We start from the raw sequence: 14,664 nt of genomic DNA, 5'->3' as shown, positions 1-14,664 counted from the left end.
ATGGACGTTAAAATCACCGCCCCATATCAGTAAGATCTCTCGGTTGATTTTTCCGCATATTTTTTTAAAATCATTTTCCATTTCCACTAAAATGTTGGAGAATTCCCCTGGAGCGGCATTATTATAAAAATTAATAATGACTAAATGGGTCTTGTGATCCAGGTTACTCTCTATCAATTGGTAGTTTGAACTCATGAATTGCATCTCTAAGTTCTGTAAGGATAATTTATTGGAAATATATGTGTACAGTCCCCCTTTGGGTCTGCCATACCTTGACTGCTCGGCAGGAGTGTGAAATGTTTTATAGCCATTTAAATGGGCAGAAGTTAAAAGCCATGTCTCTTGTAAGCAAACACATGAATAGTCTTCTAAAAAGTTGGCCCAGGTCTCATTGCCTAGCTTATTAGCTAGGCCTGCAATATTCCAGAATAGTAAGGCTATTTCCGATTTCTGGTTAAGGTTCTGTTTGAAGTTACAGTGCTGGTCCTTTGGGGAGTGAGGGGGAATATCGCTGTGAGTTGAATTTAGTATATGTCTGGGATCATCACCCTGCCTTAGATGGGGTAATCTCTCGATCCTTACAGGAACCATAGTGTGTGATATGCCTTCCTTATATAGGTCCGTCCCTGATGTATGAATTGTCTTGGCTATGTTGACATCCTGACCCCTCCAGAAAGTCAATAAGATCTGTCAGTTGTATTTAAAATGACACCCTTTATAATCAGCTGTTTGCTATGGCGGGGGTTTGTGCACCCGAACCTCACCTAATCCCTGCTGCACATTGCTCTAGTACAGCAGGGGGTTGGTTGCCCAGAAGCAGTTGGACACAGGGCCTGGTGGCAGGCCACGACAAGATATATGGTATAATTACTTGAAATACCTAGAACTGTTGAATTTCAGTGTTGTTTGTTTAAAATACTATGTTTAAACTCTTTTTATCACTTAACTATAATGCCACTGTAACTTTTGTTTTTTTTGAATTTCTGAGACTATTTAAATATAAAGTGAGATCATGTCAAACTATAATATCACTTCAAATCACAGCAGCAGTCATTGGGCACCATTTAAAGAATCTTCACAAAACTTTCAACAAAAACAGTGTATCTGCCTAAACTTATTTCTGAAAGAAAGTCCCACCATAGTGTCAGAGTGCTAAGTGTCAGGATTCCTACCTATGTCACTAAGGTACTACTAGAGCACAGCACTGTTAGCCTAATCTGCCCTTCAGGTTCCTTAGGAAGACACCAGCACCCATACCTGAGTATGATAGTAAAGAAGAAGGCTGTTGGTCTGCTGAGAGTCCTCTCCCATTAAAATGGAAAGATGCCAAATCTCAGCAGAGAGCTACAGTGAAGTGATAGCAAGCAGTGGCAATTTACTGACTGAAACTCTCTCTCTAACGTATGGGGGCAGAGGGATGTTTTATAATAAAACAGCTGGTGTCCTGAGAAACCTGCCCTTACGTAAGAACAGGCCTTTTTCCCATGAAGTGAGAAAGATTGCGGTTTTCCACTTTGTACCGAGAACATATAGGAAACAGACTTCAGCAAAGCACAGAACAACAATGCCTGAGTAAAAGGAATGAAAACAATTTCTGTGCTAAAAGCATATGAGACAAAGGAAAATAGAACATCACCAGAGAAGAGAGCTCCTGCTCAGAAAATAAAATGAATTGTTACTAGGCTAAAGGGCACAAGCTGCAGATCTATGGCTAAAATACGGTACCCATAAAAGCTACTAAATAACCTCATGACAATGTATTTTGGGATGAGATTTGGGGAAAGGTACTGTCAACAGGCTGGCGGTACCTTTTCCCAAATTATGACATTGCTGGTTTGGCTCAAGCCAAACCACCAATGTACATCCTCCGTCTGCCAGCCGGGTTGGAAACTTCGGTATCCAGCCTGTTGGCCATCACAATCCCACCCTCGGGATAATGACCATGACTTCCTCCATGGTTTTCGTGGCAATCTTACTGCCACGAAAACCATGGCGGTAGGCACTATCAGTGCCAGGGAAGGAATTCCCTGGCACTAATAGGGGTCTACCCTGCCCCCTTCCCCAGATTCCTCCCCACCCTCCACTCCCCCTCCCGACCCTCCCCAATATCCGCACACATGCACACACACACACACTCATAAACACACTCATACCCACATATACCCATGCATGCACACATACATACCCACATACCGCAACACACACTAACATACATTGTCACACACATTCACAACACACAATAGACATGTACACTTACATTCAGTCATATATGCACTCATTCCACACGACTCACACCTGCATGCACGCATACAAAAACAGACACACACACACCCACACAGTCACACACACCCCCACACACTCACACAACACCCCCCTCTCCTGTCAGAGAACCCGACTTACCTGCTTGCAGGGGGTCCTCTGGCAGGAGACGGGTGTGGTGAAGCATCCGCCAGCAAAACATCATCAGGCCGTATCATGGAACCATTGACACCAGGTAGAATTCTGCCTATGGTCATAATGCGGTTGGCAGCTGGTAGCCACGGCGATGTTATGTTGGCGGCTGCCGCCGTGAGGGTAGGTGGCATTTGCCGCCAGTTTCATAATGAGGGCCCATAACTGGTGAATGTCAGTTCTTTTGTTAGTTTAAATGGCATATATCAACTGTCAGTTTCACCTAACTATAACGTCCCTTTAACTTTTGCTTCTTTCAGTGAATTTCTATTTTTTTTTAACATAAAGAAAATGTCCATTGTTGTGAGAAGTATGGGTTTGGGTGCAGCACACGGCCTTCTGCCATGCATGGCTTTGGGTTGGATGCAGGACCTGGCGTGGTGCCTATCCTCTGCTGTGCATGGTCTTTGGATGTGCATAGCGTTTGGTACACAGCCTGGCCTGCATCCAACATTCACGAGTATGCATGGCTGACTATGTGATGTTACAGGGCCGGAACTGAAAAATATAAAAAGGGGATCAGCCTATCAACATATGTAAAGCAGACCTATTGCTTTTGTCAAAAGCTCACCAACAATTATAATCAAATGTATATTTTAAAAATTCACCCATTTCAAAGTTTAGAATAAGTAATTGTCATAAGGTGTATCAAGCCCTATGTAAAAATGTTTTTGAGTCTTTCCTTTGGAATTTTACATCCCGGAAATTGCAGCTTTAGAACCCCGAGAGGTCCCTAAACTCCAGCTGAAGAACATGCATCTCCAGTTTTGAATGCTTTCAAAATATAGTGAGCTCTGTGAAACCCTCCTGGAGGCATGGGTTCAATGACCCAGGAGACTTACTATGTTTTTTTAATGCTGTACTCCCAGCAGCCCCTCACAACACTTAAAAATGCTTGGTGGTCAGTGACAACAGTAATGTTTTGAACTAAAAAAACAAAGTACACAGAGCGAAATATAAATTGCACCCCTGCCATGCAATGCTTCTGACCTCACATATTACATCACTCGTGACATGCTCTATTACTTAATTGATGACTTTGCTGATGTCATCACTGATGAGTGTTTTAGTTTGTTTACATAGTGGTGGCTAAGTACTGTAGTACTTGTCTACCTAATTTGTACAGCCTGGATGTAGCTAATGGGTGAAAGTGTTCACAAAACAGATAGTAGAGATACTGAACATGTTATACATCTTTGTATTGAATAGTAACTCTGTATACAGATGACAGTTGACAAGTTGTGTTCATTATGTTCAACACAAGTTTTTTGGTACTGCAGAAAACATTTCCAGCCGGGCAAAGATTCTGTGTACTACATACTAAGTACTGTAACGAGCCTAGAGTTGTTACACAGAATTGTCTCAGCATGACATTTTCTACTTAACATCGATGACTGTGTGCACCAGGTACTAGCCTATGTACATTTGCTTGTTGAGCCACAGAATCCGGGTTATTTGTAAAGCTTCACCATAATTTGAAGGCTGCAGGCACTTTGATCTTTAGCACCTTCAGACTTTTGGTATTTTAAGGAAATAGTCGCTTTTTGGACAAGTTTTACTTAGGATGTACACTGTTCTTCATAGATACTTTTGAATACTCTGTGGTGTATTTTGCATGAGAGTTTCACTGCAAACAATGTAGTTCAGAGTAAACTTTTTACATAGAGTAACCTCAGTTTACAGTACCCACTTTTCTACTTACATCTACTTTTGATACAGGTATAGACTGTCCATAGTAGGACATTAATGATGTAACAGGGTAACATCTCTTTAACCTTTGTGTGTGTGTATGTATAAATATATATATAAATATATATATATATATATATATATATATATATATATATATATATGTATATATATATATATATATATATATATACATATGTTTACTTAAAAAACGAAAGGTTACAGGGACAATATAGTTAGGCTCACATTTTCATCATATGAAACCATAGAAATTCACCAGTTATAGTTAGAGTTACCTCAAGTAACTATAACTCGTGCTCTAAGATAACTATAACTTGCGCCCCGCCATGCATAGGTATGTGATCAGTAATTTTACTGCAGATGTTACAGTGACTTTATCAATGATGTTATCAAAGATGTCATAAGTGCAGTAATTTGTGGGGTAATTAGCAGTGCATGGCGAGAGTGCAAGTAATAGTTACCTAAGGGCACGTGTTATATTTATTTGAAATATTAAAAGAAAAACAAATTTTTACATCTGGAGGTGCAAACCCTTTGCAAATACCCCATATCTCATGAAGAGATCTGATTGGCTGGCAACACTTCAACAAGGAAGTGTTGTCACCCATTTTTGGACTCAGCTTCATCTGAGTATAAAAAAAGCAAACAAAAATGAAAAGGGGGCAGGGTATTGTTGCCCTAAACCCCTAGCCTTGGTGCAGGGGTCTCCAAGGTTTAAAAGTATTTTTTTGTAAATCATGGTGAAAATCGCAGTGAATCTTCCTATTTCAATGTGCTTTATAAAAATAAAGCAGGTGCGGTCTCACATGCTTGCTTTTAATATTGCCCCTGGATTGGCCTGGTCCCGAGCATTGTGGGGAAAATAGGAGAGGGGCACAAAAGGCCCTCCTTCTAGGGCTTATAGAATCACCCGAGACCACCACCTCCCCGGGACTATGCATAAGAATATGCACGGGGGCTGCAGGGCCCCACACCCCAGGGACCACCACCTCCCTGGAGCTTATAAACTAGTAATATAATGGTGGATCTTGTGGGCACTCCGGGGCCCATGGACCACCACTTTCCCAAGGCTATGTTAATAAAGTCATTCTGAGCCATCCTCACCTACAGACAAGATCCTCTGCCATCCTGCTCCTCTGTGTACCTGACTTGTCTGCAACATGGCTGAGGAACTTTATGACAGGTCACCCCCTTTCACCGAGATATAATTAAATATCTTAATAGAGGATGTACTTGATAAATACCCTCAGCTTTATGGTGACCAAGAACAACAGTTGAATATTGCAGTGCAGACTCGCTTTTGGGAAGTCATTGCTGTGCGCAGCACTGTAGTGGGTGTTTTTCATTGGCAGGTCCGAATGTGCAAGAAGTGCTGGGAGGACCTGCAATGCTGGGCCCCTACCATGGCCCAAGAACTCCTTTGACTGTCCTCCCAGCCATATTTCCATAACTCCCACCTCAGGCCACTGTACTGGAGGGTCCTGAGAGCAGCCTGGCTGACACTCTGGCAAGGACCTGGTAAGCTCATGAACTACTTTATGGGGGTCATTCTGACTCCCGCCGGGCGCGGTCACCGCGCGCCCGGCGGGAGCCGCCAAAATACCGTACCGCGGTCGGAAGACCGCGGCGGGTATTTTGAGTTTTCCCCTGGGCTGGCGGGCGGCCTTCAAAAGGCCGCCCGCCAGCCCAGGGGAAAACGACCTTCCCACCATGAAGCCGGCTCGTAATCGAGCCGACGGAGTGGGAAGGTGCGACGGGTGCTACTGCACCCGTCGCGTATTTCACTGTCTGCTATGCAGACAGTGAAATACAAGCGGGCCCTCTTACGGGGGCCCCTGCAGTGCCCATGCCATTGGCATGGGCACTGCAGCGGCCCCCAGGGGCCCCGCGACACCCCCTACCGTCATCCTGTTCCTGCCGGGCGAACCGGCAGGAACAGGATGGCGGTAGGGGGTGTCAGAATCCCCAAGGCGGCGCAGCATGCTGCGCCGCCTTGGAGGATTCTGACGGGCAGCGGAAAACCGGCGGGAGACCGCCGGTTTTCCTGCACTGACCGCGGCCAAAGCGCCGCGGTCAGTATGCCCTGCGGGGCACCGCCGGTCTGTCGGCGGTACTCCCGCCGACCCTGGCCCCGGCGGTCTGAGACCGCCGGGGTCAGAATGACCCCCTATGTGTCTGGCAGTATGTGAGGGGTGAAAGTGATGTTACTTCATGGTAATCTATCTACATACACCCTATGTTTGTAATGGGTACAGCAAGTTCTAGTCTGAGCAATTTAAAGAATGCTTCATAAGGGCATTCTGAGATTTGCATTTTAGAAAACACAACTGCATGATATTAGCATCTAGATGCAATTTAAAGTCAAATGCACTTACGAAAAACAGAACTAGGCTCCAAAGTACCTCATAAGTGTTGTATCCAATGGGGAAGGAAGGGCTTGTGCTTTTGGGCTTAGATGCTATCTCATGCATGACTTTTGTGTCAAGTTGTTTATATGCTAAATTACATATTTAGTGTTAATGAAGTAAGGCATGTCTTTGTGATACTTGTGTCAACCAAAATAATATGAAGATGTAAAAGAGGACATACACATCTTCAATGCAGTGGAACATATCTGATTTCTGTTTTCATGGCCAAAGTCCTAACTATGCGCATGCGTCTAACAGTGTACAGTGTAGACGGAACTGTCTTTACATGCCAAATCAGGCTCTTGGCATGTACACTGTCCTATTTTCACTAGGAATATTCAAATATTTTGAGTCACTTCTTTGACAAGGTCATATTCAGGGCACCATTTGTATTTGTACACCCTATTTTGCAGGTATGTAGTACTTTTGTATGGTAAACAACAGATGACATTTGTTAGTAAGAGAATGACTGTTGACACTGCCTATTCCTAGATATTCCTAAATCCACTTTTAGGTTTGGCTAAATCCATCCTGACTGTGTCCTATCCCCACTTATGAATTTTCAACATATACGAAATTCAGGGTCTCATTAACAACAAACTGGCACATCGATCACGATGTGCCAGTTTGCGTGCACTGCCTGCGCCCCCTATCAACACTATGGTAGCATTGTATTTACAATATAGTGCACCATGGCACTCGTCAGCACAGCTGCATCAGAATTTCTGATGCAGTTGTGGTGCTTTGCTGGACTAGCGTAAAAAATGCCTAGCGTCACTGTAATGCCCACCCTGAGCAGGCGTTATAAAAATTACGCTAGAATGAGACAGTGAAATCTTGTAGATTTTACTGTACCATTCCTGTGGGCTCCCTCGTATACATTATACCTGACGCAGGTATAATGTGGTGCAAGGGTTGACCAACTGGCGCAATGGTCTCATTGCCGCAGTTTGTAAATGCGGTGCTGTGTGGGGGACTGTTTGTGCCGCCCTACTGTAAAAAAAAAAATGATTACTATGATGGTGCAAGGGGTTTGTAAATGAGCCCCAAAGTGTTTTAATGTTTAGAAGCTCACTTCACACCAGTACTGAAGGTGAGGGTTCGTAAGTATTGAAATGGATAAAGAGCAACCTTAAGACATATGTTATTGTGTGTCTAATGTCAGGACTTTACAGTAAATATGCACATAATTTGGGCCTGCCAAAACATTACATTGCCCAGTTGAGGACAAATAATTACAAAGTCAGCACATGCTTAATGTTGTCCTGAGCTTTTCATTTATTTGCACACCAACTACATTTGTCTTCAATTTCAGTAGAAATGGACATCAACCCAGGACCAGGGGCAGTGAAGTGGAACTTCAGCTCGAAGGCAGGCACAACCACTTGATACCAGCAGCGAGGTGGGGGAGGAGGGAGGTGAAGACTAAGGCAGGTAAGTGCACTCACCCATATCGAATCAACATCAGCAATATCATCAGCCTGGGTGGAGGCTGTGGACATTAAAAGGGGTACACCACCAGCCAGGGGGAAGAATATGAGTCTCCCTTGGGTGCAAAAGAACAGAATTTTGATGTGATGTCCCTAGGGCAGATCCCACTACTATTTGAGCCTGCCACTGACCCCTTCCTAACTCCTGAGGCCACCATTCCTTTGGGCTCTCCAGCTGCACCCCCTGCCACTAATCCCCCTCCATGTGCCCGGCCAGAAGAGCTGAGGGAAGTACCAGCTCCTGACAACCCACAACCCTCTTATTCAACCCAGACCCCTCCATGTACTGTCATTCCTTGGGCTGCCTCACAGGAACTGGGGCTGGTACCTGAGGTTAAGGGGAATGTGTCCTCTCAGATCATACAGGAGATCCGTAATGAACTCTGTATGTTTTGAGAGGCACAGTTCTAACACTTGGCTCACCTCAGTGCCTCCATCACTTCTTTGGAGGCAGCCCTTTTGTCTGCATTGGCCCAGTGCCCTCCCCCACTATTGTGGTCATGTCTCCCAGTTCTTCTACCTTCTCCTTCTCCCCTGCTACCCATTGTACTTGTCATGCTGTCTGCTCCCATGGGCTGTATGATCCTGTCCGGGCCAGTCAAGAAAAGTCCATAGAGGCAGAGGATTTGGACACCATTGTGAAACACAACAGTGAGGATGGCCAGTGACTGGATATTGTTTAGACAGTGGACTATTTTTCGGTCTACTCGCCTCCTCTCACCACTTAGACAATAAAGTCTCAACTGGCCAAGCCTAGCCTTATTGTCCTTCATTTGGGTGATGGTTATGTGAGAAAGTAGCCTCTTTTGTTTGTCAGTGTGTTTTGACCGTGTCACTGGGACCCTGCTAGTCAGGACCCAAGTGCTTATGGTTTATGGCCTACCTGTCAGTATGCTTCACTGTTTTTGTCAGTATGCTTTACTGTGTCACTAGGATCCTTCTAACCAGGACCCCAGTGCTTATGCTCTGTCTGGTTCCAAATTTGTCCTTACTTACTAGTAACCCAGTATTTCACTCCAAATTGGCATACTGGTGCCTCCTTATAAGTCCCTAGTATCTGGTACACAGCTACCCGGGCACAGGGGTTCCAGGTGATCCCTATGGGCTGCAGCATTTCTTTTGCCACCCATAGAGAGCCCATTCAAAGACTCCTATAGGACTGCCATTGCAGCCTGTGTGAAATAGTGTATGCACTCTTTCACAGCCATCTTCACTGCACCAGGTCACTCATAAGTCACCTATATGTCAGGCCTTCAGACCGTAAAGGCTGGATGCAAAGTAGCTGTGTGTGAGGGTACTCCTGCACTAACAGAGGTGCCCCCACATTGTCCAGGCCCATTTTCCCACACTTCGTTAGTGCGGGGGCAACATTTGAAGTGTGCACTAGATAAAGTTCAATACCTTTGTACAGATTAACAATGGTAACTCTGAACATGGCCATTTAAGGTGTCTTTAAACTGGTAATTGTATCCCAATACTGATTCCAGTATTGGTTGCACAATCCCATGCATCTGGGGGCTCCACAGTGGACGGCCAGTGCTGCCATACCAGCCTTCTGAGGTTTTCCAGGCAGCCCCAGCTGCTGCCACCTCACGGATAGGCTTCTTTCCTCCTGGGACTTGAGCAGCTCATTCCCAAGAAGGCAGAACAATGCATTTACTTCAGGAGAGGGATGTTACACCCTCTCCCTTTGGAAATAAGTAATACAGACATGGGAGGGGTAGCCTTCCAGAACCTATGGAAATGCTTTGAAGGGCACAGATGGTGCCCTCCTTGTATAATCCAGTCTACACTGGCTCAGGGATGCCCAGTCTCTGCTCTGGTATGAAACTAGACAAGGGAAAGGGGAGTGACCACTCCCCTGTCTATCACCACCCAAGGGGTGTTGCCCAGAGCTCCTCCAGAGTGTCCCTGGGTTTTGCCATCTTGGATTTCTAGGTAATGGGGCACTCTGGGAGCATCTGAGTGGCCAGTGCCAGCAGGTGACATCAGAGACCCCTCCTGATAGATCCTTACCTGGTTAGGTGAACAATCTCCCTCCCAGGGCTATATTGGGGTCTCTCCGGTGGGCGTTTCTTCAGATTCGGATTGCAAGACTCCAGCAGGAATCGTCTGCATCCTTTACTTCATCTTCTACCAATGGATCAACCGCTGACTGCTCCAGGAACTGTACAAAACTGCAACAAAGAAGCTAAGATGACTTCTGCAACATTGTATCTTCAGCTCCTGCGAGCAACTGCAACAGTTTCCAGGTTGTGCATCCTCCGAGGATGGCCTTCCTTCAGCCTGCACCAGAAGAACCAAAGAAATCTCCTGTGGAGTGACAGACTCACTTCCCTGCTTCAGCAGGCATCTCCCTGCAGTGACGGCTGGTGGCTTGAGTCCCCACTCGAGATGGCAGGCATGAATCCAGAAACACGAGTGGTGGACTAAAATGACTCCGTCAGTCCCAAATTTCAGCTGTCCAACTTTGGTGGAGGGAAGAACTTGCCTCCCCACACAAAACAGTACCCCCATGCAACACATGACTTGCAGTTGTCAAGGCTTGAGTGCAATCTTCTAAGATGTTCTTCATGCACAGCACAGCTTAGGCCATGAGCATTGTATCCTGTGACACAAAGCTTCCTGAGTGGTTCTCTGGCAGCATGGGGATCCTTTGTGCCGTGCTGCGTGGACGTCCATTTGCACTTCCTTTGTCACTGTGCTTTGGGACTCCTGTGTGTGCTCCCTGGTCTTCTGAAGGTTCTCTGAATTGTTGATGGCCCCCTCTGCCCCCCCCAGGTGGAGCACCATTTTCCACCAACCTCGTGTTTTGCGTGAGCCAAGGCTTGTTGGTGGAATCCAATGATGCAAACCTGACTGCATTCATCCATCCAGCGTGGGACATCTTCTGCACCAACCAGAAACCCACATCTGTCTTCTTTGGTGCAATACTAACTTTATCTTTTCACCAGTGGTTCTTCTTTTGCATCTCGATCTGGATTACCAGGGGATCCTGTTCTCCATGGACTCTTCATCGGTTCTTGGACTTGGTCCCCTTCTTCCACAGGTCTGCAGGTCCAGGAATCTTTCGTTTGTGTCTTGCAGCCTCTTCTGGTTCTTGAATTATCTTCTATCACAACATCTAGTGTGTTTTAGGAAACCTCCTGTGCCTTACTCCTGCTTTCCTGGGCTCTAGGATGGGGTATTTTAGTTACCTGTTGTGTTTTATTCACTCCTAGCACCCCTTTACACACTACACTTGCCTAGGTGGGAAACCAACTATCACATTCCACTATTTCAGTATATGGTTTATGTTCCCCCTAGGATCATTACAACCTCTTGTGATTTTCACTGCACTATTTTCTGACTATTTACATACCTGTTTTGGTTACTAGTGTATATATTATGCACTTTATTTACCTCCCAAGGGAGTACAGTCTCCAAAGTATTTTACATTGTGTCACACAAATAAAGTACCTTTATTTTTGGTAACACTGAGTATTGTCTTTCATGTGTGTGAGTACTGTGTGACTTCAGTGGTATTGCAAGAGCTTTGCTTGTCTCCCAGTTCAGCCTTGGCTGCTCTGCCTACAGCTACCTATAAACAGCCTGGCTTCTATACACTAATTACATTTCACTAATAAAGGATAACTGAACCTTGTGTAAGGTGTACATAGACTGGTTCCCATGACGCTTTCTGACGTGTTATGTTTATTTTGCCCAACCCCCTCCAAGTCTCCTTGCCCAATGTGTTTTAAGATACTATTTGATTTCCTTTTTTCCCTTTCCAGAGGACATTTCACAATAAAATCAGAAAAATCTACGTCTCTGTGTATTGTTTTTCATTATATTTGCTGTATTTCAAATATTGAAGTCACATTGCTATGTGGTTAGTTATGCTTTGCACATGATAGCTTTGTACACAGATGGTTCTATTATATACATGTTTTGCACAAATGTTTCAAAACATATGTGGCTGACAACCAGACTGACCAATTGACCATCATCAATTATTGCACAAGTCATTTGAAATGTGGAATCACATTTTTATTTGCAAAGTGTAGTGAATACATATTTGACATCTATCAATGGGGGTCCCTCCGGCGGATTCACAAATGTGGTATTGAGGACCTTTGTGAGGATGTCCGTTTAACATGCTGGTGCTGTTGTGTAGATGGTTGTGGTGCCCATGAGGGGGTGAGGATGGCTGTACAAGGGGGATGTGTTTGGACAGGGGGTGATGTTGGCTCTACAGGTGGGTATGTTCTTGTACAGGGGATAATGGTGGCTGTACAGGAGGGGGACATGACTGTTCATTGGGGGGCATGTGCAAGGGGAGTGATGCCCTTTAGGATTGGAGGGCAGTACCTGCTGGTTTTGATACCAGGGATTGGGTATGAAGTGGCAGAGGTAGATGTGTTTGGTCCTCCTCCATGTGTTGACTGTGGAGGCTGACTTGGTATCAGTTTCAGCATGCCCTCCATTATCTTCATAGCCAAGGCATGGAGATTTGTACACTCTTCCCTATGTATGGCCATGATGTCATTTATCTTCTTTCCCATGTCTTGCCAAGATTGACCCATCCCCTCTAAGCGCTGGATCAGTCAGTTGACAGTCAGGTTGAGGGAAATTGTTCATAGAGAGTATCCCCTATGGAACGAATGCCCTGCCTCACATCAGCCTGCTGTTGGGAAAAATCCTCCTCCCACCGGCCACCATGACGGATCACCAGCCCCCTCTGCATGGGATGGCCTCAGATGCCACTATTCGGTCCAGCAGCAGGGGTGGGGTGGCAGGTGGTAGGCTCTGGGCCAGGAGATTGGTGCTTAGGGGATACCTGCTCTTCACCAAGGGTGATAGGTCCCTCAGATGGTAGAGGGAAGGCCTGGGAAGCACTGTCACAGAAGGAGTGTATAGGGGAACCAAGAGATCTGGCCTGGATGTGAAGGCTGTGAAGGATTGATATTTGTGTTGGAATACATGAATGCTATGGCTGCTTGGCTGACTGCTAGAAATGGGCAATTCTTCGGGGAGGAGTTAGAGGCTTTATGCTGACCGGAGCAGTAGTAGGCTTAGACCGTTTGCCCAGTGGGCCAAAAATGGTGGGCAGTAGATCAGCCTCATCATCTTCTGCAAAGAGCAAAAGATTTTTTTTTCCTTTTCTGCTTCCTTTTCCTCCTCTCCTTCCTCATCCTCCTGCAGTAAATTACTGGCAGCTGAGAAGACTGTTCGGAAGAGGAATGGGTTCTACCCTTTGATCGCCCATTGCCTGGCACTGGTGGATGGTAGCTCTCCCAGAAGTGACTCATCTTTCTCAGCACCTGAAAGACAGGGGTTGCTACAGAATAGGTGTTTCCTCTAGAATAACATGTGGTGCAACACAAAGGTTGAGTAAAATGATCTGAGTATCACCGATGACCAACGTATGATCAGATTTTTGGACACCTACACATGGCATCTCACACTGTAGCACTGGGGTGTTCAATGCAGATGTGCAATGCAAAACCAAACTCACCCACTTACAACCAATGCTCTGTGTTGTATTATGACCCCCCTTGATGTCAGCTAATGCATCTGGCTCCTCAAGTGGCTAGCAGAATATGTGGTCTTCGATCCAGCAGCTTGAGAAGGAAGAGACAGCATCTTAATGTTCTGCTTGCCTCATATATTAGCATGCACACTTGACACATACATCACTGATTATGTTGGCAACATTTTACACACTGTTGGACCTGGCCCCTTTTTCAGGGTCATTGTCAAACTTTTTTGCCTACTTCCTCCTAATTTTCTGAACAATTTTTGTTGGCTTTAGGACTCTGGCCACTGCTAACAAGTGTTAAAGTGCATATGCTATTGGTATAAATTGTATTGGTGATTGGTTTATCCCTGTTTGGCATATTTGATTTACAAGTAAATCCCTGGTAAAGTGCACTAGAGGTGCCCATGGTCTGTAAATCAAATGCTACTAGTGGGCCTGCAGCACTGGTTGTGCCACCGACATTAGTAGCCCTGCAAACATGGCTCAGACCTGCCACTGCAGTGTCTATGTGTGCAGTTTCAAACTGACAATTCAGCTTGGGATGTGTACCCACTTGCCAGGCCTAAACCTTCCCTTTTTATACATGTAAAGCACCCCTATAGTAGGCCCTGGGTAGCCCCATGGGCAGAGTGCTGTTTATGTTAAAGGTGGGACATGTGCTGGTATGGTTTACATGTCCTAACAGTGAAATACTGCCATGCCTTATGTTTGCCTACAGGGAGGTACCTCAAAAGGGTCTTGGATTTAGCCCCTTTGAGTTACTGTATGGCCACCCTGTTAGGGGACTCTTGAGTCTGGTTAGGGAAGGCTTGGAGAAAGCCTCCAGTAAGTCCCCCCAGATGTATTCAGTTACATGTTGGCTTTTAGGAACCAGACAGCTCGCTTCAGGGTGCTCGCCCAAGAGAACCTGGAAGCAAACCAGGAAGATATGAATCGCTGGTACTGCCAGAATGTCACTCTGGTTGATTGCTAGCCTGGCCAAAAAGTTTGGGTGATGGCCCCAGTGGAGCCTAGGGCTCTCCAAGATAAGTTAACTGGGCCGTTTGAGATATTGGAGCGCAAGAGTGATGTCACCTATCTGGTG

This window comes from Pleurodeles waltl, chromosome 2_2, assembly GCF_031143425.1.
Source record: "Pleurodeles waltl isolate 20211129_DDA chromosome 2_2, aPleWal1.hap1.20221129, whole genome shotgun sequence".
In the NCBI taxonomy this organism is placed as follows: domain Eukaryota; kingdom Metazoa; phylum Chordata; class Amphibia; order Caudata; family Salamandridae; genus Pleurodeles; species Pleurodeles waltl.
The sequence above is the reverse complement of the archived record's forward strand: the minus strand, read 5'-3'. Positions refer to the sequence as shown.